The 16,168-nt window shown below is 42.2% G+C and overlaps 1 protein-coding gene and 1 pseudogene across 1 annotated transcript in view; one reads left to right on the plus strand and one right to left on the minus strand.

Moving 5' to 3' along the window:
- The window catches only part of LOC110256333 (glutaredoxin-1 pseudogene), a 60,195-nt pseudogene extending 48,047 nt beyond the window's left edge, over positions 1-12,148 (minus strand).
- Positions 1-16,168, plus strand: part of MGLL (monoglyceride lipase) — a 194,160-nt gene that overhangs the window by 67,102 nt on the left and 110,890 nt on the right. The window lies entirely within an intron of this gene.

Genomic DNA, 16,168 nt, shown 5'->3' on the forward strand with positions numbered 1-16,168 from the left:
GGCGTGGCTGTGGCTGTGGCTGTGGCTGTGGCTGGCAGCTATAGCTCTGATCAGACCCCTAGCCTAGGAAGCTCCATATGCTGCGGGTGCGGCCCTAAAAAGACAAAAGACAAAAAAAGAAATACAGAAATGGCCAGTGCAGTTTAGAAAAGATAATGACAAAGTGACTTGATCTATCAAATATTGAAACATTATGACTAGAGAAATTAAAATAATATGGTACTGAAGGAAAAAATAGGTAGCTATTTCACTGGAACCATAGTCCACACTAATGGTAATTTTGTGTCTATGAAAAATGATGTCTAATGAAAAAAGTCTATATATTGATATGTGTGAAGAGCTCCAGGATCATAAGACTAGGTGACAAAAAGCAGAACAGTATTGTAGTGTTATGGGTTGAATTTGTTCCCTTGAAATTCACATGTTGAAGTCCTAACCCTGAATACTTCAGATTGTGACCTTATTTGGAGATAGAATATTTGCAGAGGTAACCAAGTAAAAATAAGGTCAGTATGGTTCTCCCTAATCAGGAATGACTGGTGTCCTTATAAAAAGGGGAAGTTTGGACACAGCCATCCACACAGGAGGATACTCTGTGAGCATGAATTTGGTGGTCCACCAGCCAAGGACAGAAGCCTTGAACAGATTCCCTCCAGTATCACAAGGTACCAACTCTGCTGGCCTTGATCTTGGACTTCCAGCCTCCAGACTGTGAGACAGCAGATTGCTGTTGTTTAGCTGCCCAGTTAGCCGTGCTTTATTACATGGTATGCCATGTTTTGTGTAAGACAGGGAGGAAAGTAAGTGTATGTTTTCATATTGTTTGTAGTTTGCACAGGAGACTAGTAAAAGTGGTTACCTGTGAGGTAGGGAGGAATGAGCCCGAGGGGCAAAGGTGGGATTCAAACTTCTCCAAAAAAAATCAAAATCAATTTAAAACTAATTTAGTTTAAAATTAAAATTAATTTAAAAATAAAATTTAAAATAAATTTAAAAATTAATTTAATCTTAAGACATTTAAATAAGTTTAAGATGTGTATTATGTTTTTCTTTAGTACCCTGAGTCTTCTCTGATGTCTTTGGGATCAGTCATCTGCTTCAAGATGCTCTTGGTCTTTGTCACATTGGGTGGTGGTTTCTCTCAAACGTCTAGTACCACGTTTATTTATTAAGGAAGGACCCTCCTGGTCAGTGTTGGCTCTTCTGCTGTGGGCCTCTGTCCCCTGACATCAGATCCCCTGGTGGTAGGTTCTGTGCCCACTGGTGACACATCCCCCCCGGGGTACCTCAGCGGGAAGGCTGTGTCCCCCTCTATCCTAGTCTTGGCTGAGCTGACTTCTCTCTTTTCTTCTGTGTCCTTCCCGTGTCTGTGCTGCTTCTCTGCTGAGGACCTCTGCTGGGCCATGCCTTTCTCTGGAGCTCCTCACTGCCAGGAACTGTTTATGGTGGAGAGAGCAGAGGGCCCTTAGTTCTGGATGTAGTTTCCATGCCCAAGAGAGGCTCCTGCCCTCTGTACCCAGTGGGACCATCAAAAGGCTTGTCTGGCTTCCCATGGGAAGAACACCCTCCCTCTCTGCTCTGATTTCTCTATACAAAAGTCTCTAACTGCTTTCTCCTTTTCTAGAATTCCTCTACATTTCTGGTCTGCAGGTGGCACCATTTATTGTTTTCTGATGATGTAACAGCTCATAAATTACAAAGTAATTGTTCTCCAATCTTGGAAGGTATGGGCAGTACACGTATAATCTTGAAATAGGTCCCAGGGATCCAACCGTTAAAGCACCGTGTCTGTCACTCGTCAAGTCATGGATACATATGTTCATTATAGTCATTTGATAAGACAGGGATATGTAATATGTTTATGTAAGATGTCAGAATCAGTCAGCATTCAAGAAAAATAAAATTGGAATTCCCGTTGTGGTGCAGTGGAAACGAATCCAACTAGTATCCATGAGATTCCATCCCTGGCCTTGCTTGGTATTGTCATGAACTGTGGTGTAGGTCACAGATGCAGGCTTGGATTCCAGGTTGCTGTGGCGATGGTTAGGCCGGCAGCTTCAGCTCCAATTTGACCCCTAGTCTGGGAACTTCTGTATGCCACTGGTGTTGCCCTAAAAAGCAAAAAAAAAAAAAAAAAAAAAAAAAAAAAAAAAAAAAAAAAGAGAGAGAGAGAGAGAAAATTGTCCTATATCTTTCAAGAGAGGGACTGAAAAAAGGAATTGTTTTTCAAGGAAGGAAAGGCTGGGGGTGCATGAGGGGTCAGCTCTTGGTACCCAGAGAGCCGTGAGTATATGGAGATGCTGCTGCCCCTTGGGTGTCCAGCGTGCAATCACTAGGGGTGCTTTCCCTGCAGTTGCTGAGGCTCCCTTGGCTGCTGCAAAAGGCTGGCACCTGCCCTTGGTGTGTGGGTCTGTGAGCGCCTCCCCCTGGAAAAACCCAGGTAGAACCCTGCTGTCAGAGACACCTGTACAGTGGGGTTTCTTGCTTCTGTCCCCTTCAGTATAAGGGAGAAAAGAAAGGATCAAGTTAAAACACCAGAAAGGACAGATTCCCTTGAAGCAACGAAGTTACCCATGGAATTGATAGCAAGACATTGCTGAGTGATTGCTTGCTGGGCTCAGCAAATTGCCCAGAGCCAGGATGTTGGACTTACACTTTGCCCTTAGCCCTGCAGGGGTTTTGGTGTCTAAGGTTCCCCCTGGATCAGTGGTAGAAGTAATATCCCCACAGGGTTGTTGGAGGGTGCATGAGTTAACTCACTCTGGTCCTTGGAACAAGCCTGGAACATCCTTTCTTCAGTGCCATGTCAGCAACAGAACATTCAGGGAGGCCATCCCATTTTAAAGACTTCCTTTTCTCACTTGGTGGCACTTGCTTTTATAGAGTGAAGTAGGCCATGTTTTCAAACACCATAAACTACTAAGAAGTTTCTGCACAGAGAGCCATGTAATGTGGAATGCGTTTGACTGAATCATACCAGAGACCCTGGTCTGTAACCATTTTGAGTGATTATTTTTCCTCAAACACTTTTTCTTCTTTTAAAAATTATAGTTGATTTACAGTGTTGTGCAAATTTTTGCTGTACAGCAAAGTAACTCAGTCTATATACATATACATTCTCTTTCTTATATTATCTTCCATCATGGTCTATCCCAAGAGATTGGACACAGTTCCCTGTGCTATTCAGTGGGACCTCATTGCTTATCCACTCAAGCTGTAAGTTTGCATCTACTAATGCCAGACTCCCAGTCCATTCCACTCCCTCCCGCTCCCCCTTGGCAACAACAAGTCTGTTCTCTAGATCTGTGAATCTGTTTCTGTTCTGTAGATGGGTTCATTTGTGCCCTATTTTAGATTCCACATATAAGTGATATCATATAGTATTTGTCTTTTTTACTTCACTTAGTATGATTATCTCTAGCTGCATCCATGTTGCTGCAAATAGCATTATTTTGTTAATTTTATGGCTGAGTAGCATTCTACTGTATTTATGTACCCCATCCTCTTAATCCATTCATCTATTGATGGACATTTAGGTTGTTTCCATGTCTTGGCTATTGTGAATAGTACTTCAGTGAACTAGTGCATGTGAATAGTGCATGTATCCTTTTGAATTGTATTTTTGTCTGGATATATGCCCAGGAGTGGGATTGCTGGATCCTATGGTAGTTTTTTTTTTTTTTTAGGTTTTTATTTTTTATATTATAGTTGATTTACATTGTTCTGTCAATATCTACTGTACGGCAAAGTGATCCAGTCATACACACACACACACACATATATATATATATATACATTCTTTTTCTCACATTATCCTCTATCATGTTTTATCACAAGTGACTAGATATAGTTTCCTGTGCTATACAGCAGGCAGATCACTGTCTGGCTTCTATTCTCCATCCCTGCTCTTCATCTACCCTCTCTGACCTCCTGAACTTCCTGTTGCGTCTATTAAGGCAACTCTCAGGACCATGTCTTAATATCCTCTACACTCTCACTGTCTCATACACAATCAGCTCTCAACAGTGTTTGTTAAATGGACATCTCAGTTTTGCTTTGACTTTATTCAGAGATAAGTGGATGTTCTCAGAGAGACTGAATTCTCAGGCTCCAAGCCCCTAGGTAACACTAAGGGCTTCCAGGTAGTTTGATACAGGAAGGTTACTTCAGGAACAGATGATCCAGGCTGGGGGGCGGGGTGGCAGGGCCTAGTGGGAGGAGAGAAGCCCACTAGCCTGGGGACAGGTGGAATTGCAGGAGAACTCAACACCTGGACAGTAATTTGGAGCTGCAGGGACACCTGGGCAGGATCCTGGAAACTCCTTCCACACTGCTGCTGGTGTTGGGTGTCATATGTAGACTGTCCCTCAGCACCGTATTAAGAAAGTGTTTACAGAAAAAATAACACGGGAGGAATGAACTAACCTTACAGCAAACTCTCATGTACCCACCACCCAGATTCCATAATGTTTAGTTTACTAGCCTCACCCCTCATTCATCCATCCATCCCTCTAAACAAGTCCAGCTCATACTGATGCCTTTTGAAATGGGTCACAGGCATCGGTACTTCACCCCAAACACTTCAGCATGAATAATATTAACTAGAGCTTCATATTTTTTTACTTTTTTCTTTGGAGGTAACATTTACTTTCAATGAAACTTCCAAGTTTTGAGCTTATGATTTGTCAGTTCTGACAAATAGGCATGCCTCTGGAACCTAGATCCTTATAACCTTTTAGTTATAAAATCAGTCAGTCCTGGGGAATGTAAGGTACAGCATGGTGACAGTCCTGGGGAATGTAAGTTAATAATACTGTATACTCGAAAGTTGTATATTTAAAAGTTCTCATCACAAGAAAAAAAGTTTTGTCAGTTATGTATGATGACAAATACCTAATTAGGTTTATTGTGGTTATTTTGCAATATATACAAATATAAAATCATTATGTTGTACACCTGGAACTAATGTAATGTTTTATGTCAAATAAACTTCCATAAAAAAAAAGAAAAAAGATAACTGTCACCCTAGAAATTCCTTGTCCTCACCTCACCCTCCAGAGACAGCACTGTCCTGATTTCTCCCCTGTGGCTTAGTTCTGCCTCTTCTAGAACATCTTGTAAATGGAACCACAGAGCAAGCACTTGTTTGTTGAAGGCTTATTTCACTTATGCCAACAGTCTGCTCTTTGTTACAACTGGGCAGTATTCCACTGTATGGTACACCCCCGTCACTGGTTGAAACACCTGGGTTGTTTCCAGTTTGGGGCGATTAAGAATAGAGCTGAGGAGTTCCTGTTGTGGCGCAGTGGTTAACGAATCTGACTAGGAACCATGAGGTTGCGGGTTCGGTCCCTGCCCTTTCTCAGTGGGTTAACGATCCGGCGTTGCCGTGAGCTGTGGTGTAGGTTGCAGACATGGCTCGGATCCCGCGTTGCTGTGGCTCTGGCGTAGGCCAGTGGCTACAGCTCCGATTAGACCCCTAGCCTGGGAACTTCCATATGCCGCGGGAGCGGCCCAAGAAATAGCCAAAAAAAAAAAAAAAAAAAAATAGAGCTGATGTGAATACTTGCACAAGTCTTCGTGTGGACATACGTTTTCATTTCTCCTGAACAAAGACTCAGGCATGATATTTCCAGGTCATAGGGGAGGGGTATTTTTGTTTTTTAAGAAACCATCAGATATTTTTCCAAAGTAGCTATACCATTTTACACTCTGACCAACAATGTTTGAGATTTCCAGTCATCCTGTACTCTCACTGGCATTGGGTGCTCACAGTCTTTTGCATTTTAGTCATTCCAGTGGATAAGCCTTTGGGTTTTAGAGCTTGACAGTGTCTAGAAGGTTCTAGGGAAGAAGACAAGGCAGCTGAGCTTGGAGAGCTCAGGGAAACAGCTATTTCCTAAGGCAGGAGTGACTCTTGGAGTTCCCTTGTGGCTCAGTGTTAACAAATCCAACTAGGATTGATGAGGATGTGGGTTTGTTCCCTGGCCTTGCTCAGTGGGTTAAGGATCTGGCATTGCCATAAGCTGCGGTGTATGACACAGACGTGGCTTGGATCTGGCATTGCTGTAGCTGTGGTGTAGGCTGGCAGCTGTAGCTCTGATTAGACCCTTAGTCTGGGAACTTCCATATGCCCACAGGTATGGCCATAAAAAAATAAAAAATTTAAAAAAAAAGTGACTTTTCTCATAACCTTGAGGTAGATCTTGCTTGCTAAAGGCCGGCTCTGTCTGGAGTTGAGGAACCACAGATTATCCTGTCCCACCACCATCTCGGGGCCACCTGGAGACTTTCCTGTCATTGGTCACCAGTTGCCTTTCTGACATGTGGTGATTTCCAGGATTTTAACTTTCCTAAGTACACCAGAACTTTTGAGCTCAGAGGTCCTGGGGAGGGTGGGCTCCTGGGTGCCTGACCCAAATTCCAGGGCACTGCAGGTGCCCAGAATGGGTCAGGTCTTCATCTGAACTAGTGTTGAGAGACACCGGTGAGTGTAAATCTTTGGTATCAGGACTTCTTATATCACTGAAGTTGCAAATCTTGGACCCTTTCTAAATGTTACAAGGAACAAAGACTAAGAAAGATTGTCTTTGTAGAAGAAAGGATCTGTCTTAAAATTTTTACCTTCAATTCACCAGTTAGCATAGATTTACCACAAGAAAAACAAAATATTTGATAATCCTCTAGTTTTCCCAGTGAAAGGATAAGAATAAGTTTCATTTTTGCTAATGTGCATATAGAAACTTTCAGGAACGGATATAGATTAAATAGTCAGTGGCCTAACTATGTAATTTATTACTTCAGTTACACACACATTTAATATGACGTATTGTACAATATATTAATTCTAGATATTTCTGTTTTTCTACTCATTTTATGGAAACAATTTTATTAAAACTTTCCCCATGCATCTTTGACTTCAGCATCTTCTTTGCTCTAAAGTTGCTTCCCGAGGCACCCAAAGCAGATTTCCAAAAACATGCTACCTTTGATAGGTTGTTTGAATCTCTCCTGAATCCACTGAGAGGGCCGGGACTAAAAAACCTACTACTCAGCCATAAAAAAGAATGACATAATGCCATTTGCAGCAACATGGATGGAACTAGAGAATCTCATACTGAGTGAAATGAGCCAGAAAGACAAAGACAAATACCAAATGATATCACTTATAACTGGAATCTAATATCCAGCACAAATGAACATCTCCTCAGAAAAGAAAATCATGGACTTGGAGAAAAGACTTGTGGCTGCCTGATGGGAGGGGGAGGGAGTGGGAGGGATCGGGAGCTTGGGCTTATCAGACACAACTTAGAATAGATTTACAAGGAGATCCTGCTGAATAGCATTGAGAACTTTGTCTAGACACTCATATTGCAACAGAACAAAGGATGGGGGAAAAAATGTAATGTATACATGTAAGGATAGCTTGATCCCCTTGCTGTACAGTGGGAAAATAAAAAAACAAAAAACAAAAAAAAACCCTTCAAATGTTTGAGATGCCTTTATTGGGGAACATTTGAACATACACAGGAGAAGAAAGAATAATTACTAGCTTCAGGAATTATAAACTAATGATCTGTCTTGTTTTACCACTACCTCCCCATCTTGCAGTAATTATTTTAAAGCAAGGGTCAAACATCAGTCCTTTAAACCACCAGCATAATCAGCTATTTTTGTTCAAATTCCCGTTATTGACTCATGAATGTTCCCACAGTTGGTTTACATGTAGCAGGATTCATACTGCATTTGGTCAACAGGTGTTTTAAATCTCTTTTAATTTATGGATTCTCTCCCTACCTTTTCCACCTTTTTCTTGGAATTTATTTACTGAGGAAATCAGATCTGTTCTCCTGTTGTTTCCTGCATCAAGTATTCTGTTGACCCTATCATGTTCTTTCATCTCCTTTCAGTCAGGAGGACTCAGATGGTCAGCCTGATGCATCAAGTTCACCAGTAGTGGTTGACCTTCTGGGTTTCATAGCAATGATGATATGTTCCCAGATCCATCATGTGACAAGGAGGCAGAATGCTGAGGTTCTGATTCTGTCCTTCCTTCTTTCTTTATTTGCTGGACTTTTCCCACAAGAGGATTTTTCTCTCATTAACTATGTGATTATTCTGAGGCATAGTTCCTTAGATATCTGATTTTTTTCTTTATATTTACCAGTTTTCACAGTAATGAATTCATTTCTAAACATTATCCAAAGATGACAAAGGAGATTTTAAATTTTGGTTTCATTTTGAACCTATGGGTGATGAACTCCAATCTGTTGCAGTTATTCTTTCTAATGATCATATTACCTCCTTTTTGGCTAGTTTGAGCCTCTCCAAGTTGGCTTCTGAGTCTTTTTGACATGACCCTAGGAGGGACAGATGATACCATGCTTATTTTCTATATTTTCTGCCCCGTATCTGTTTTCCCTGGAGCCTTGGTAGTCCTCTTACAGGAAATGACATTAAGAAGCCACAGCCTGGGTGCCAGGGGTGCTTGTAATTACTGGGTCCATCATCGTTTCTAGATGTTGCTCAGAAATGCTTTATTCTTTTTAAGAACGTGCTGTGAGGTTATAATGATATGTTTCATTCAGATACAGGTTTATGGAACTTTTCCTTAAGTTGTTAGATTTTTTTTTTAACAACGTCAATGAAAAGCTTGGTTCCTAGTGATATTTGTTGCCTACTTCTTATATACTCTGTGTGTGTGTGTGTGTGTATGTGTGTGTGTGTTTCTAGATTACACTATTACCAGTACTATTAATAACTATATATGATTACTGGAAACACTTTTAAGATTTCTTTGCACTTCTTCTGTCCTTAGAGCACTTCCCACAGGGTGCAAATGACTGTTTCTAAGTCAAATCTCGAAATGCTATGTATAACTTCCATTCCTGTCCTTCGTTTTGTCTCTACCTCATAGGTAACCCATTAGCTTTAGGGTTATTCTCCACCCCCAATTATTTTTTTAAATATATATAATGTAAGCATACATTTATATTCCCCCTTTCTTAGACAAAAAGTATCCCATCTGCTATACATATCATTCTGCCCATATATTTTTTGTCTTTTGTCTTTTAGGGCCACACATGCTGCACATGGAGGTTCCCAAGCTAGGGGTCAAATCCGAGCTGTAGCCACCGGCCTACACCAGAGCCACAGCAACGCCATGTCCAAGCTGCGTCTGTGACCTACACCACAGCTCACGCCAACTCTAGATCCTTAACTCACTGAGTGAGGCCAGCGATCAAGCCTGCAACTTCATGTCTCCTAGTTGGATTCGTTTCTGCTGCGCCATGATGGGAACTCCCATTCTGCCCATATTCTTTTCACTTCCTGTAGTAGCCTGGAGATGCTCTGCTGCAGAAGGCAGAGGTCGGCCTCGTTCCTGTGTAGAAGGGCACAGCGTTCCCTAGTCTGTCTGGCTAGTCCCACAGGATAGGCATTTATTTACATTCTTTTGTATTACAAATAAGGCTGCAAAGAGCAGTGTGTGTATATGTCTCATTGAATTCAGTGTCTTCAGAGAAGCCCCCAGAAGTGGCAATATTGGTCAAGAGGTCTGGTTTTCCTAAGTGTCTCCAGATCCCCCCAAGGGGCAGCACCATTTGCATTCACACCAGCAGTATACGAGGATGCCTGTCTCCCCACAGCCTCTGAGGCAGAATTATGTGCTTCCATAGGCAAGGTTGAGATTTCAGAACCTTTTTATTGGTGGCTTTTCAGAGCATGTTAGATCCAGACAGGAAGTTTTATTTACTCCAACAGTGGGGCATCTTGTCTTAATGCAGTGTCTTGTAGGTGGAGCTGCCGCCCTCCAGTGTGCAAGTGATACTTTTTATTTTTTATTTTATTTTTAAGTTGAATTATAATTGACAGTGTTTCGGGAGTATAGCAAAATGACCCAGTTACGTATGTATGTGTATGTATACACACATACATATATATATGCTGTTTCAGATTCCTTTCTATTATAGGTTATTACAAGATATTGTTTCCTGTGCTATACAATGGGACCTCGTTTGTCTATTTTATATATAGTAGTGTGTATCTGTTAATACCAAACTTCTAATTTAACCCTCCCCCACCTCTTTCCCCTTTGGTAATCATTAATTTATTTTCTGTGAGTCTGTTTCTGTTTTGTAATGAAGTTCATTTGTATCATTTTTTTTAGATTCCACATATTAATGATCTCATGATATTTGTCTTTGTGTGACTTCACTTAGTATGATAATCTGTAGGTCCATTCATGTTGCTGCAAATAGCATTACTTTATTCTTTTAAAAGTAATACTTTAATATTTTGGATCCTGGAGAGTCATAAAAAATTATGGTTGTGTTCCTGCTGCCTTTTGGGGAACAGGTTGGAGTGTTTATGCTTTTTCTTCCCATCTCACTGTGAACAAATCCTTCACATGCTTTAGAGCATGGCTCAACTGTCACTTCCTCCATTAAACTGCATTAATCTCCCCACAAGGCACTTGGCCATGGCTTTTAGGGCACTCTCCATTCTCCCAGGGCACCTCCTTCTCTGGATACGTTCTGTGTCTCATTGGTCGTGAATTCCCATGAGCCTAGGCGCCCTATCTGGGCATACTTGAGTCTCCCACAGCACATGGGGATGAGTGGTGGCTCCATGCTGGCTGGCAGGGGCTGAAGTATCCCAGGTGCACCTGTCTGGGGAGGGACCTGTGCAGTACGTGCTGGTGAGAGCTGTGTTTCAGGTGCAGCTTGTTCCCCTGAGCTGCGTGAATACGCCCTAACAAAGCATGTCATCACTCTACAGAGGAAGCCACCTGCTGGAATATCACAGGTGGAGTGTTGAAAGAGTAGGTGTTATTAGCAATATGAGAATCAGAAATCTGGTCTATGTGGAAAATAGCAACTCATCTGCACAGACCAAATGTGGACCAGTGGTAGTCACTAGGCAGGAGTTGTCCCACCTGCAATGGTAAAAGGGCATGATCTCACCTTCCTGCCTGGGCATCCTTAGGTTCCTTTCCGTGAAGATCCAGGTTCACCATGTACAGCTCTGGATTTTACTGTTTCCCAAGCAGCTTTCTCTGCTGGGAAGAAAACTTGTCAACCCGCTGGCATAAATCCTGCCGTGTACTTGGCACTTATGTTTAGTTTTTTTAAAAAAAGAGTGCTTATTTTTTTCAATTATAAAAATGATACATGCTTACAATAGAAAATTGGGAAGTATTAAAAACTAGAGAGGAGGAAATAATTATCCATGATTTCACTGCCTGGAACACCCACTGTTAGCATCTTAGTGAGTTTCCTTCTAGTCATTTTCCATGAATATTTATGCAGCTGGATTCATTTTCTGGATACACTCTTTTATCTTGCACTTTGAACTTGCAACATGAAAATTTGTTACATATAAATTTTGTAGGTATTTATTACCTAGCCCTTTACTTAAACTCTTCATAAACATCAGTACAATTAAAGGTACATAGATTTTTCTGTTCGCCTCAACAGTAGCTCATTGGTACAGTATAATCAGCTTATGGGAATATGTGACTTGTAGAGAAAAAGCTCCTGCTTGTCTCCTCATTTACAGTCACCATCATTGGTTGAGTTTGTGCCTGTGTTAATATTTGTTTATTTATATACTCATACAGTTTCAAAACTGTTGTTGCTTGATCAGAACACCATGGAATAATCAGAGGGTAAGGATGCAGAATCAGATGGGAGCTGCTCCCTGTGCCCAGCCTTAGCCCCTTTCCCTCCCGGTGATAACAAGTAGGGCTTGGCATCCTTCTAGCTCTTGCCCTGGGCATCCTGTGTTTGTACACGTTCATTTCCATACTATGGATGGCAACTCTTGCACTAGAGTCAGAACTGAGTACTGGTGCCTGGTGTTAGCTATGGCTGTGTTTACTTCAACTGGCAGAGGGGCTTTGCTCATGTAACCATGGTTGCTAATCAGTGGACCTTAAAATAAGGAAGTTTCCCTAGATTATCTGGGTGGGCCCTTAAAGGCAGAAGATGTTGTTAGAGGGATTGCAAGCACAAGAGACTTAGAGGATGGAGGGGCCCTTGGTCCTGTGTGCCCAAGGACAGGACTCTGCCAGCCCACAGACGAGCTGAGGCAGCTTACCTGTAGTGACAGGTAAGAGGAACTGCCAGCACCCTGATTTCAGGCCCATGAATCCAGCAGAGAATCCAGCCCAGCTGTGCCAGGTTCTCACCTCCACAGACGAGCTGAGGCAGCTTACCTGCAGTGACAGGTAAGAGGAGCTGCCAGCACCCTGATTTCAGGCACATGAATCCAGCAGAGAAGCTAGCCCAGCTGTGCCAGGTTCTCACCTACAGAGCTGAGGCTCATAAATGGTTTTGAGTCACCACATTTGTGATTGGTGGTTGTGTAGCCTAGAGAACAAACCCATTGTAAATCTTTTCTCTCAGGCTCTTTGCAGGAGAGGTTTGCGGACCCTGTACTTGACAGTCTGAATTCCTCTTTTTCACCCAAATTTCCCTTCACCTTTACCTCTTCTGGATGATTATTTTGGCGTGTGCCTCCAGGCCCCTAGATAACATTGTCATATTGATCCTTCCTGCTTTTTCAGTTTTTCTTATATCACTGATCCCTACTCAAACTTGAGGTCAGCCCTGCTTCCCATGGTATGTCTCCCTCACACTCCCATGGTTGTTTTAGCTTGGTTTTGGTTAAATAAATGATCAGTATTCACATTATTGTGACTATGGAAATACTGTTTGCAGCTATGAAACTTGCTAAAAGTAGTCACCTATGATTAAGGTTTCTTTTGCTGCATGACTTTTGTTTTCCTTGGAGTAAACAATTGTCTTATTTTCTTATGCTTGGTTTTCTATGAGCATATTGTTAGTTCAGTCCCAAACTCTTTACCTATTATTTCCTCATAATAAGGTCACACATGTCAGATGCACCATCAGCTTATCTTCCAAGGCGGTGTCTCAGGAATCTTGGGAAGCGCTCAAACCTGCCACATGTCTTCAGCACCATTTTGCTGACACTCTTTCTTTGGCGCCTGCATCCACTGTTTCCTTTATCTTCAGTGCCTTTTCTGGGTTGAGTCATTTGTTTCAGAACATCCTCCAGGAGTTTGTTGAGAGGAGGATGTGTGGGAGGTGAATTTTTTGTGAATTTACTTCTGAAGATGTCTCTATTTTACCCTCCCACTTGATTGATAGTTTGGCTGAGGAGAGGAGTCCTCCAGGCAGGAAGTGAATTCCTTGGAGAGGGGTGCTGCGTTGCCAGCTATGTGCCAGCACTGCTCTTTACAAGCCTCTAGCTCTGGTAGGCAGAATAACATCCCCACCCCCAAGACCCCAGGCAGCCATAATCCAGGAGCCATGAACATGGTGCTTCGAATGGCAAAAGGGACTCTGCAGGTGTGGTTAAATTAAGGGACTTGAAATAAGGGGATTATCCTCTGGTCAGTGGAATCACAGAGTGGCCAGAGGGTCAGAATCAAAAGTGGATATGTGAGGGTAGAAGCAGAGTTGGTGGTGAGGAGTGGGGAGGGGGGATTGAAAATGCTATGATGCTGGCTTTGAAGATAGAGGGACCGCAAGCCAAAGGATGCCGGTGACCTCTAGAAGCTGGGAAGGACAGAGAAACAGATTGTCCTGCAGAATCTCCAGAAAGAGACAGCAGAGCCTGCATCCTGCCTTCAGCCCAGGAAGATCCACTGGGATCTTCATCTCCATCCAGTATTTGGAGGATACAAAATTGAAACCAAAACACCTAGAACCCAGCCTAAACCCAGATTGGGACTTGAACCCACATGTTTTGTTTTGTTTTGTTAATCAGAATCACTCACCTGGTGTCTGGATTTACTGAGGCTCAGGTTCTTTGTGTCTCAGCACAGAAGGATTTCAGCAAGAAGCAAAGTGATAGGCAAGAAATAGATTTATTAAGATAGGACGCTTGAGGGCAATGCACCCTGGCAGGTGAGGAGGCTCTGCTCCAAGGATTAGGTGGGCTACATTTTTATGATCCAAAGAGAGTGGGGAAAAACCACCTTCTTCCTTATTCTTTGAGTAGATGTTAGACTTATATCACTAACTCCTCTTTTGTATCTGGTAAGAGAGTATCTGACCCTGTGAGGTCAAACTAGGACTGTCATGGTTTTATAGTTAAGCAAGCCTGCTTCATTCCATGACGTTCTGATGGCTTTTTTGAGTGATCATTAACTTACAATGGTCTCCAAAAGCTCCTTAGGTTGTCCTCTCTATCTGTGGTCCCCTACTGGAACTTCTGCAACTACCTCTGTAACCATCCTACTCTATCCCTATCTAAATGTGTGTTGTTATCAGCTATTAAATCTGTGGTTATTATTTATAGACCTGATAGGAAAGCAGTACAATGCTGGTCTGTCCATCTGATTCTTGATCTATTCTTCCTGATCTTTCTCTGTTTCCAGTGTCCCGAGGTTTTGGTATCATGTGCCTTGGGCACTTGGGGGGGGGGGTCTGTGCAATGTGGCACTTCATCATTTGGGGAGATTTATAGACTCCTCCCTCATCTGTGTGCATCCATCTTGGGTTTGATGCTTTTTTTTTTTTTTTTTTCTGAAACTCCTAGTATTTGAACCCTGTACTTCATGGACCAGGCCTTAGATTTACTTAACTTTTCTTCTTTATTTTCCAACTCTGTCTTCCTGTCTACTTTCTATCCTTACTTTCATCTTCTAACCCTTCTATCGAGCTTTTCATTTCAACTGTCATGATTTTAATTACCTGAATTCTTTTCTGTTCTCTGAATGCTAATTTTGGTCACATCCTATTTCATGATTGCAGTATCTTCTTTTATCTTTTTGAGGGTACTCATTATCTCTTTATTTTTTAAAGCTTTCTTATATGGCAGAAATTTCTGTTTTCTCCAAATTGCTGCCCTCTGTTTCCATCTTGGTCTGTTTCCATCTGCGTCTTGGTCCTCGTCTGTCGGGTTAGAGCCTTTTCCCTGATGTCTTATGACTCTGCATAGTCAAGAGTGGGACACTGAGCACTGACTGGAAACCAAGGCATGGATGAGGCCTGACAGCCTTGAGCTTTGGTGCAGGTATGGCTGGGTCATATGGTTGGATGTCCCAGTGTTACTCCTTAGGTTCCATCCAGAAAGATCCTCCGGTCTCCTGCATCAGGGGAGATTTCTGGAGACTGAGTCCGGTAGAGAGCTGGAGAGCTCACTGTCTAAAACACATGTAACATTTTTGGTTTGGGTACACAACACTGACCTCAATTGTGCCCCCCCAGTCCAGAGACTCACCTTCATATCCCCTCCACCAAATGAATGCCTTGTCTCCTGTTGGGCTGTGGGGAGGGCAGTCACCAGCAGTGCAGAGAGGGAGGGGTCTGAGTATCCCACTGTTCCTCAGATGCTTCTCATTGTCGTCACTCCTAGGGCCATGGTGCTTTCTGCCTCTCCCCCAGGTGGGCTCGGGGGACTCTGCTTGGGTCTACTGGGGGCTGTGAGGTTTGTTGTTTTCCATCCTTTCAGTGTCGCCTTGAGTCCTCTCCCTCCTACTTCTTCTGATTGCTCTTTATGGCTCTGAAGTAACCTTGTCTTCATCTGAAAGGGGTTTTAAAGCAAAATAGATGCTTGTGCTCCCCCTGCTCCCCCGACCTGGCACACCTGATATATCTGGCCCTGCAGAATACTTTTTTAAATGTTTAAAGAAATTTTTTTATTATACTTGATTTACAATGTTCTGTGAATTTCTGCTGTATAGCAAAGTGACCCAGTCTCATATATATATATATATATATATATATATATATATATATGTACGCACATTCTTTTTTTTCTCATTATCTTCCATCATTTTCCATCACAAGTGACTAGATATAGTTCCCTGTGCTATACAGCAGGCAGAATACTTTTTAAACATTTCTCTGTGGCAACAAAATTCTTTTCAATAATAAACATGGATGAGAAGATGTGATACACACACACACAATGGAATACTCCTCAGTCATAGAAAAGAAAGAAATAATGCATTTTCAGCAACATTGATGGACCTAGAAATTATCATACTGAGATAAGTCAGACAGACAAATATGAGATCACTAATATGTGGAATCTAATACAAAATGATACAAAAGAACTTAGAAAACATAAACGATTGAAAAATTTCAAAAACAAACTTAAGGTTACCAAAGGGGAAACCTTGTCGGGAGGGCAA

This window comes from Sus scrofa, chromosome 13 (assembly GCF_054392235.1).
Source record: "Sus scrofa isolate SSC_HxYL_T2T_F1_AM1 chromosome 13, Sscrofa_HxYL_maternal_Yorkshire_Landrace_v2.0, whole genome shotgun sequence".
NCBI lineage: Eukaryota > Metazoa > Chordata > Mammalia > Artiodactyla > Suidae > Sus > Sus scrofa.